Source organism: Heterodontus francisci, chromosome 10, assembly GCF_036365525.1.
Source record: "Heterodontus francisci isolate sHetFra1 chromosome 10, sHetFra1.hap1, whole genome shotgun sequence".
Classification (NCBI taxonomy): domain Eukaryota; kingdom Metazoa; phylum Chordata; class Chondrichthyes; order Heterodontiformes; family Heterodontidae; genus Heterodontus; species Heterodontus francisci.
In genome coordinates, this window is record NC_090380.1 from 84,631,280 (window position 1) to 84,642,562 (window position 11,283).

The 11,283-nt window shown below is 46.7% G+C and overlaps 1 pseudogene; it reads right to left on the reverse strand.

Annotated features, from left to right (window-relative positions):
• Window positions 1–11,012, reverse strand: part of LOC137374204 (NXPE family member 3-like) — a 68,274-nt pseudogene extending 57,262 nt beyond the window's left edge.
• Window positions 11,013–11,283: the final 271 nt, after the last annotated feature.

Genomic DNA, 11,283 nt, shown 5'->3' on the forward strand with positions numbered 1-11,283 from the left:
TGGCGCACCCAGGCTCACCTGGAGACAGTTGGAGAGTCGATGACCGAGCGCTTCATTTACCTCAAGAGTCAGTGCGCACTGACTGAGCTTGATAAACAATCAGTAATGTTGGAGAAAATCCAGATTGTGCCCAATTGTTGAACAAATTCTCCGGACTCAGACGTTGAGAATCAAACCCTTTATTGCATGATATCATGGGGGAGCACACCTTACCTAAATGCGGTCCAGCGCTACTCCCAAAGCTACAGATCGCCGTGGACTTATATAGTATAACAGAGGCAGAGCAGACAGTTTCTCAATCAAACATTTAACCGCAAGACAACTACAGGACTACCTACGAGACTATACACCATGCACAGTCCGAGGTCAGCTTCGCATAAGGCTGCAAGTCAATGCACACTCCAGGTACCACATCCGCCCATTGCAAACGTCTGTCTGGGTTGCACAAGCAATTTGCAAAGCAGAAGGTTCAGCAGAATATTCTTTGCCCACTTTTCCACATCCGCCATGAACTCTGTCTACATCTTGTGACAGTTGATTGTGGTTAGCTGCTCTGTCTGCAATTTATGACTGTTGGTGTGGTTCGACTAGCTACAAGCTGTGTCCTGCTTTTATGCTTCTACAAAGTTATGTAATAATTAGCAAAGCTCAGAAAATTTCTCCAACAAGTAACATTACATTAAAACTGTACGTTGAGTGGTTGGTGAGTAACTGCTGTTTGGGAGCGTCTGTAAATAACTAGCTTCGGACACTGCTGTTAGGGTGTGCGTGGTAATAGCTGGAAATTAGACAAGTTTTTAAAAAAATGTCAATAACCCTTAAGTAGCTACCTTATTTAAGAGACACAAGCAAAAGAGAAGTTGGTGAGTCCACAATTTTTATTATTTTTTTAAGTGGCAAGGGTCATTGTACTACACAGATTGAAATTAGAACAGTATGTGGTGATGAGGAAAGGCATTAATTAATAAAAATTAATTAAGAAAGTAATTCATTCATTATTGAAATGCAATAAGGATGGCAGGTGAGGGAATGTGTTGCAGCTGCTGTATGAGAGAGTTCATGGACACCAATGTGATCCAAGGCAATCACGTCTGCAGTGTCTATAGCTCGAGGAGCTTCAGCTCAGAGTTGATGAGCTGGAAGTTGAGCTACAGGGAGGGGGAAAGCTATCTAGAAATTTTGTTCCAGGAGGCAGTCACACCCCTTAGGTGAGCGCCTTCTGATTTGGTCAGTGGTCAGGGACAGCGGGTGTGACTGCAAGTGAGGTAGATATGGAGATTGAGAAGGAAGAAGTGGAGGATCCTCAGCTCTTGCAATTGTTCAATAGGTTTGACAATTATGATACATTGTATTTTAAATGGTATGTCATAGGTAAATCTCTCAGTTTGTGCCGCAGGGTTCAGACACCACCCAATGTGTGCCAAATTGAGGAGCAAACTTACCATTACCTCCTTCCCAATACCAGAAAATCTCTTCTGTATTTGCAATGGATCCAAAGGATCTCGGTGTCCGTATTGACTTGGTTGTCAATTGCCCTCCATGCAACTGGCAATTGTGTTTTTACTGGAGTTCAAAACAGGGCCACCCTCCTGCAATTTGCCTCCAAACCCAAAGGTGTTGCTGCTGTGCCATTGAGAACAAATAGTTGACTGTTCACTTACTGCTATAGCTTCCCCTTTTATAACGAGCCAAAGCTTTAGAGCATAATACTGTATTTGCAGCAAAGCATTGCACCAACATTCTTCTTATCTGTCCTCCCTCTAGCACAATAAAACTCTAATCTGCTAGTTGTGTGCAATAATTTATATTTCACTTACCTGTACGAGGTGACGGCTCAACAGTGACATAACCTGGACCACTGGGTAATATGGGTTTCTTGATATTGACCCCACTGAAAATATATTATTCTATGTTTAGTCATCGTTTCCATGAATTGTAACAAGTGAAAATTTTATATGCAGAAATCTTAGCAATATCAAGGTGTATTTAACCATTTAGGAGCACGGTCTGTGGCTCACAAGGATCTCCTGGACCCTCTCCCCGTGACATACCTGAGACCAAGGACCAGTCCTTTTGTCTATCATTATGCTCTCGCCCGGTGGTCAGCTGCCTTGTCCTGCCAGTTTTGTGTGGTAAACCAAGCTGCCGATGTACATGAGCCTCAAACCCTGCCCCCCCAATTTATAATCAGGGCTTCTTTCATCACCAAAGGAGGAATTTTAACTCCCTCAGCTTGACAGACATCAGGCCTGAGCAGTCCATTTGCTCTTTATTTCCCACCTGCGGCTATTTACCACTGCAGTTCACTGAAGCAGCAGTCTGAAATATTTGCAAGTTGCCATCCTACCGCATAGGTAGGGCGATGATTCAGTTTTAATTGTCTATTGAGCACAACATCACTGCAGATGACGAAATCAGTAAAACCTGAAGAAAACCCCCTTATAAGGCAAGTGTTAAGTTTAATTCTGCAGCCGGGTCTTACCTTTCACAAAATCTCAAGGTAAAGAACAAGATAGTAGTCAACATATTCCAGATTGGAGGTGGGAACCAAGCTTGGCTGAGACAGGCTGTCTGGAGTGGTGTGCCAGTGAGTGAAAAGCTGGGGATTGAGGCAGGGAGGAGGGTAGAAGTTGGGGGCTTTTATTTGATGCCTGGCCTATAAACGATGGAGGCAGCAGGGAATTTGGGTGCATAGTAGGCTGCCTGCAGCATGGAATCAGTGGGATGCTGAGGTCGAGTAGCTCTTGACACAAGTCAGTGTGTTTGGGATGGAGTGGCAAACCCTGGTGGTTCTGCAGTATTGAGGATGATTTGGCAGCATGGGGGTGTTGGGAGAGTCTTGTGTTTAAGACAGGGAGATCTGGGGTCTGATGGTCTTAAGGCAGGCTGGGAACTGATTGTGTTTGGAAGGAATTCTGGGGCTGGCAGCATTCTTAGAGATTTTGGGTTTGGCAGCACTCAGGTTGGAGTCTGGGAACTGGCAGCAGTCAGGAAAAGGTGGCTTTGATGCTTAAAATGAGCCAAGCCCGGGCACAGGACATCATTTCAAAATCCAAGCAGAGGATGGACCAATAGACTCCTGAATCTGCCAAGTCTTGACCTCTATGACACTGCCAGGTTTCCCCACTCTCAGGAAGCCCAACTGACCAGAGTTAAAGTTGAAAAACAAAATGACAATAAGGCTCACAGACTAATCATCATACTTTTTTTTATTCACTCATGGGATGTGGGCGTCGGTGGCTCGGCCACCATTTATTGCCCATCCCTAATTGCCCTTGAGAAGGTGGTGATGAGCTGCCTTCTTGAACCGCTGCAGTCCATTTGGGGTAGGTATACCCACAGTGCTGTTGGGAAGGGAGTTCCAGGCTTTTGACCCAGCGACAGTGAAGGAACGGCGATATAGTTCCAAGTCAGGATGGTCTGTGACTTGGAGGGGAAATTGCAGGTGGCGGAGTTTCCATGCATTTGCTGCCCTTGTCCTTCTAGTTGGTAGAGGTCGTGGCTTTGGAAGGTGCTGTCTAAGGAGCCTAGGTGCGTTGCTGCAGTGTATTTTGTAGATGGTACACACTGCTGCCACTGTGCGCCGGTGGTGGAGAAAGTGAGTGTCTGTGGATGGAATGCCAATCAAGCGGGCTGCTTTGTCCTGGGTGGTGTCGAGCTTCTTCAGTGTTGTTGGAGCTGCACCCATCCAGGCAAGTGGAGAGTATTCCATCACAGTCCTGACTTGTGTCTTGTAGATGGTGGACAGGCTTTGGGGAGTCAGGAGAAGTGTTACTTGCCGCAGGATTCCGAGCCTCTGACCCTGCTCTTGTAGCCACGGTATTTATATGGCTCCTCCAGCTCAGTTTCGAGTCAATGGTAGCCCCTAAAATGTTGATAGTGGGGTTTCAGCGATGGAAATGCCATTGAATGTCAAGGGGAGATGGTTAGATTCTCTCTTGTTGGAGATGGTCATTGCCTGGCACTGTGCCTGGGCAGCACAGTGGCGCAGTGGTTAGCACCGCAGCCTCACAGCTCCAGCGACCCGGGTTCAATTCTGGGTACCGCACTATGTGGGGTTTGCAAGTTCTCCCTGTGTCTGCGTGGGTTTCCTCCGGGTGCTCCGGTTTCCTCCCACAGCCAAAAGACTTGCAGGTTGATAGGTGAATTGGCCATATAAAATTGCCACTAGTATAGGTAGGTGGTAGGGGAAGAAAGGGACAGGTGAGGATGTGGTAGGAATATGGGATTAGTGTAGGATTAGTATAAATGGGTCCAGATAAGTCCAGATAAATTGGCGTAGAAACTGGGCGCCACGGGTTGCCTTTGTCGGTGGGAGAGGTCATTGCACCTCACTGGACAGCTACCGCCCACCTCAAACCGGGCAGCCCCCGGTCAATAAGGTTCTGTCCCGCCACAGTCTGCCTGCTTCAATGGGTGCTTGGAGCTCAGGGTCATTGCCCGAAAGGTGGACTGATACACCGCACCAAACAACATGAAAAAAGGAAAGAAGGTACCAGCCCTTCGCTTTGCAAGCTGGAACGTCAGAACTATGTGTCCTGGCCTGTCGGAAGACCTTACACAAATCAACGATTCTCGGAAGACCGCCATCATTAACAACGAGCTCAGTAGATTCAATGTGGACATTGCAGCACTTCAGGAGACTCGCCTCCCCGCGAGTGGCTCTCTAGCAGAGCGAGACTACACCTTCTTCTGGCAGGGCAGGGATCCTGAAGAACCAAGACAGCATGGAGTGGGCTTCGCCATCAGAAACTCCTTGCTCAGCATGATAGAGCCTCCCTCAAATGGCTCAGAACGCATACTGTCCATCCGACTGCTCACCACCTCTGGTCCAGTACACCTACTCAGCACCTATGCTCCAACACTCTGCTCCTCACCTGAAGCTAAAGACCAGTTCTATGAACAACTCCATAACATCATTAGCAGCATCCCCAACACCGAACACCTATTCCTGCTGGGGGACTTTAATGCCAGGGTTGGGGCCGACCATGACTCATGGCCCTCCTGCCTTGGGCGCTATGGCGTTGGAAGGATGAATGAGAACGGGCAGAGACTGCTTGAGTTGTGTACCTATCATAACCTCTGCATCACCAACTCGTTCTTTCACACTAAACCCTGTCACCAGGTTTCATGGAGGCACCCAAGATCGCGTCGTTGGCACCAGCTGGACCTCATTGTCACAAGGCGAGCCGCCTTAAACAGTGTTCAAATCACATGCAGCTTCTACAGTGCGGACTGCAACACCGACCACTCCCTGGTGTGCAGCAAGGTTAGACTCAGACCAAAGAAGTTGCATCATTCCAAGCAGAAGGGCCACCCGCGCATCAACACGAGCAGAATTTCTCACCCACAGCTGTTACAAAAATTTCTAAATTCACTTGTAACAGCCCTTCAAAACACTCCCACAGGGGATGCTGAGACCAAGTGGGCCCACATCAGAGACGCCATCTATGAGTCAGCTTTGACCACCTACGGCAAAGGTGCGAAGAGAAATGCAGACTGGTTTCAATCTCATAATGAAGAGCTGGAACCTGTCATAGCCGCTAAGCGCATTGCACTGTTGAACTACAAGAAAGCCCCCAGCGATTTAACATCCGCAGCACTTAAAGCAGCCAGAAGTACTGCACAAAGAACAGCTAGGCGTTGCGCAAACGACTACTGGCAACACCTATGCAGTCATATTCAGCTGGCCTCAGACACCGGAAACATCAGATGAATGTATGATGGCATGAAGAGAGCTCTTGGGCCAACCATCAAGAAGATCGCCCCCCTCAAATCTAAATCGGGGGACATAATCACTGACCAACGCAAACAGATGGACCGCTGGGTTGAGCACTACCTAGAACTGTACTCCAGGGAGAATGCTGTCACTGAGACTGCCCTCAATGCAGCCCAGCCTCTACCAGTCATGGATGAGCTGGACATACAGCCAACCAAATCGGAACTCAGTGATGCCATTGATTCTCTAGCCAGCGGAAAAGCCCCTGGGAAGGACAGCATTACCCCTGAAATAATCAAGAGTGCCAAGCCTGCTATACTCTCAGCACTACATGAACTGCTATGCCTGTGCTGGGACGAGGGAGCAGTACCCCAGGACATGCGCGATGCCAATATCATCACCCTCTATAAAAATAAAGGTGACCGCGGTGACTGCAACAACTACCGTGGAATCTCCCTGCTCAGCATCGTGGGGAAAGTCTTTGCTCGAGTCGCTCTGAACAGGCTCCAGAAGCTGGCCGAGCACGTCTACCCTGAGGCACAGTGTGGCTTTCGTGCAGAGAGATCGACCGTTGACATGCTGTTCTCCCTTCGTCAGATACAGGAGAAATGCCGTGAACAACAGATGCCCCTCTCCGTTGCTTTCATTGATCTCACCAAAGCCTTTGACCTCGTCAGCAGACGTGGTCTCTTCAGACTACTAGAAAAGATCGGATGTCCACCAAAGCTACTAAGTATCATCAACTCATTCCATGACAATATGAAAGGCACAATTCAACATGGTGGCTCCTCATCAGAGCACTTTCCTATCCTGAGTGGTGTGAAACAGGGCTGTGTTCTCGCACCCACACTTTTTGGGATTTTCTTCTCCCTGCTGCTTTCACATGCGTTCAAATCCTCTGAAGAAGGAATTTTCCTCCACACAAGATCAGGGGGCAGGTTGTTCAACCTTGCCCGTCGAAGAGCGAAGTCCAAAGTACGGAAAGTCCTCATCAGAGAACTCCTCTTTGCTGACGATGCTGCTTTAACATCTCACACTGAAGAGTGCCTGCAGAGTCTCATCGACAGGTTTGCGGCTGCCTGCAATGAATTTGGCCTAACCATCAGCCTCAAGAAAACGAACATCATGGGGCAGGACGTCAGAAATGCTCCATCCATTAATATTGGCGACTACGCTCTGGAAGTGGTTCAAGAGTTCACCTACCTAGGCTCAACTATCACCAGTAACCTGTCTCTAGATGCAGAAATCAACAAGCGCATGGGAAAGGCTTCCACTGCTATGTCCAGACTGGCCAAGACAGTGTGGGAAAATGGCGCACTTACACGGAACACAAAAGTCCGAGTGTATCAGGCCTGTGTCCTCAGTACCTTGCTCTACGGCAGCGAGGCCTGGACAACGTATGCCAGCCAAGAGCGACGTCTCAATTCATTCCATCTTCGCTGCCTTCGGAGAATACTTGGCATCAGGTGGCAGGACTATATCTCCAACACAGAAGTCCTTGAAGCGGCCAACACCCCCAGCTTATACACACTACTGAGTCAGCGGCGCTTGAGATGGCTTGGCCATGTGAGCCGCATGGAAGATGGCAGGATCCCCAAAGACACATTGTACAGCGAGCTCGCCACTGGTATCAGACCCACTGGCCGTCCATGTCTCCGCTATAAAGACGTCTGCAAACGCGACATGAGATCGTGTGACATTGATCACAAGTCGTGGGAGTCAGTTGCCAGCATTCGCCAGAGCTGGCGGGCAGCCATCAAGACAGGGCTAAATTGTGGCGAGTCGAAGAGACTTCGTAGTTGGCAGGAAAAAAGACAGAGGCGCAAGGGGACAGCCAACTGTGTAACAGCCCCGACAAACAAATTTCTCTGCAGCACCTGTGGAAGAGGCTGTCACTCCAGAATTGGCCTTTATAGCCACTCCAGGCGCTGCTTCACAAACCACTGACCACCTCCAGGCGCGTATCCATTGTCTCTCGAGATAAGGAGGCCCAAAAGAAAAAAAGAAAGAAGTATAAATGGGTGGTTAATGGCCGGCACAGACTCGGTGGGCCAAAGGGCCTGTTTCAGTACTGTATCTCTAAATCTAAATCTTGTGTGGCACGAATATTACTTGCCACTTATCAGCCCAAGCCTAGTTATTGTCCAGGTCTTGCTGCATTTCTACACAGACTGCTTCAGTATTTGAGGAGTCGTGAATGGTGCTGAACATTGTGCAATCATCAGAGAAAATCTCCACTTCTGACCTTATGATTGAAGGAAGGTAATTGATTAAGCAGCTGAAAATGGTTGAGCCCTGGACACTACCCTGAGGAACTCCTGCAGTGATGTCCTGGAGCTCAGAAGATTGACCTCCAACAATCACAACCATCTTCATTTGTGCTATGTATGACTCCAGCCAGCGAAGATTTTTCCCCCTGATTCCCATTGACTTCAGTTTTGCATGGGCTCCTTGATGCCATACTCAGTCACATGCTGCCTTGATGTCAAGGGCAATCACTCTCACCTCACCTCTTGAGTTCAGCTCTTTTGTCCATGTTTGAACCAAGGCTGTAATGAGGTCAGGAGCTGAATGGCCCTGACGGAATCTACAGTGAGCATCACTGAGCAGGTTATTGATAAGCAAGTGCTGTAGGATGGCACTGTTGATGACACCTTCCACCACTTTACTGATGATTGAGAGTAGACTGATGGGGCGGTAATTGGCCAGGGTGGACTTGTCCTGCTTTTTGTTTACAGGACATACCTGGGCAATTTTCCACATTGCTGGGTAAATGCCAGTGCTGTAGCTGTACTGGAACAGCTTGGCTCGGGGCGCGGCAAGTTCTGGAGCACAGGTCTTCAGTACTATTTCTGGAATATTGTCAGGGCCCATAGCCTTTGCAGTATCTAGTGCCTTCAGTCGTTTCTTGATATCACTCTGAATGAATCGAATTGTCTGAAGTCTGGCATCTGTAACATTCCATCCAGCCACCTCGGAGCAGCTTGGGCCCCCGCCCACTTTCCAGCCTCAGTTAGAGCCTGAAGGGACAGGTTGGAGGCCGGTTTGTGTTAGGAAACAGATTTTTCAGACTTTAAACGCCCACTCACTCCAAAACCCTCTCACTGTCTCGGATGACATGATGGATTGACTGCTTGGGTGAGATACTAGGAGACTGAGAACAATTTTGAAACTGCTCCACGGTATGAATTACAATTTCAGGAGAGGAGAGAAAAGAATTACAATTAATGTTGAAATGGCACAGGTTATTGCCATTTATTTTCCAAATGATATCAGAAGTTTTATTTTACAATTCTTGCCAATACCAAAGTATCTTATTATTGACATAATTATATGCAAGCAATTTAATTGTCTTTTAAGTTTAGAATACAGTAGGAACTCTCTGGTAGCCCTGAACAGCTAAGCTAAACAGAACTAGTCTCAGATTCAATCCCTCATGTGTGCTGTGTTAGATGATCTGGTGTGTTGGTGATGGTGCTAGAACAGCCTCAGCACTCTTGGGCTCGTTAAGGTGGAGTCAGTCAGGATTCTCGGCCTTGATCAATATCCGCTACACTTGCTGGAAATGTTGAAACTGGATAAAGACAGGTTTGAAGGTCAAGGCTCAGACATAAACAAGGGCCACTTAAGGATGGCACGAGCGGGTGACTGGAACCTGTGGTGCCACACTCCAAAGACTCAACAGCTTCAGGAGAGAAGAGAAAGTTGGTGGAGAATAAAGTGTTAAAAAATCTACTTCTCTAAAAACAATTGAACCTTTGGCATAAAGTTATCGCTCATGGGTTTTAACGATAGATTAATTGCAGTATTTGGAAAATTTGGGGGTATACTACAGAGGTGTCTCATCATGAATGTGAAACAGAAAAAATCTATCCTATTCAGTTACCACCCAAGAGAAAAGCGTTTTAGCTGTTACCACATAACATTCCCTGTCTGGGAAACAAGAAGTTGACCAATTCCAAGGTTGCCCTTCAGATAGCTCTTCCTCGGATTACTTACCCTTTGAATTTTCCTCCCTTACTGTATAATTACTATATTAACAACCACTTGCCTCCATTCAACAGTTCCTCATCCCCAGTTGAATGTTTTAAATGGACATTCCACCAATGAAAGATCTGGTTCTATGAAGTGAATTCATCATTCCCACCCTCTAAGCTAGGAACCACACTCAAAAGGAGGTCGGATAAGAGCCAAGGCTACAACACTGTCGTCCTCAATCTCCAACCCCTTACCCCTCCAGGTGCATTAGAACATGAGTTTGGTGATTTTTTCCATGTCTCATATAATCCAAGTTGAGAGATGTATAGAAAAGGAAAGCAAATATGTAAATGAAACTGTTAAGTGACATACCTTCGAAAATAATGCTCTTCTTCTCCTGTTAAGAGTTTCTGCTCATAACCTCCCATCATATGGTTAATACGAGCAGTGCAGGGAAGTTTCTTTGATTTGTAACAGAACCAGGGCTCCCCAGTCCTGACATCAGTAAAGTTACAGAGCGGTTTAGTTTGAGGCAAACAAAGGTTACATACAGTGGTCTCTGAGGTATCTCCATATTTGAAGGTACTTCTAAAATACACTCTCCTTGGCTGTTCCTTGCGTAACCTTTCAAGTACTTGGATCCCTTCACTGGGATGAACCAAGGAAACAGACACTTCAACCTTCCTAGCCAAGATAAATTGAAATTTATCAAGTAAAATCCATTTTGGTTATCTATAACTGTTCCTGCTGAACCAGCTTTTAAAGCTGGGGTGTGGATCCGGGCTTGGAGATAGTCACCCCCATATTGCTTTGGGTGTCCTTCAAAATCATTCATTTGCAGCATCACTTGTAACTGATCTCCAACATAGAAAGTCTTTGCAGAATTTAAAATAACAAAGCGAACATGTGATGGGTCGCTGCTTTTCAGGAAGGGCACAGCAGGGCTGGGTGCTTTTGGCCATTTGACCATTTTCATAAGGAATGTTCCCTCTGACCTTTCTTCAGGAGTAAAGCTGTGATTCTGGTAGCCACATTGCAACAGTCTGTCCATCCAAAGAGGCCTTTTTTTCTCCTTTGATTGTTGTTTTATAGGATCAAACTTTGGAGCTGGATAACTCTTCCCATTTGCCTTTGTTCCAGAGAATGAAGTTTCATTATACTGTGGAAAGGAATTACTGTTTGAAATAATAAATATTGTTTTACTTCAGATTAATTTTCTAAAACAGACTGACCTCCAGCCAAGAATGAAGCAGGGATTTAAAAAGGGGAATTACAACCGAGGAGAGTTGTTCCTGATCTTGCTGGATTGGAACATGTTACAAATTGTTCAAGAAAGGAACAGACACCTGGGCAATACCCTAGTGAGGGTTTAGGTGTAGGAGGATTGATGTCCACATTGAAACAGAGTTGATTGGGTCAGAGAGCCTGAAATTGTCAAGTGACAGAACGTACTAGCAAAAAGAAATCACAGTTTTTTCAGTGAGTAGAGGCTGCAAAAGGAGAGAAAGATTGAGTCAAGTTCCAAGGAGACTAAAATAGCAGTACAAAACAAACTGAAATATTAATTTTTGGAATCATCCTGCTGT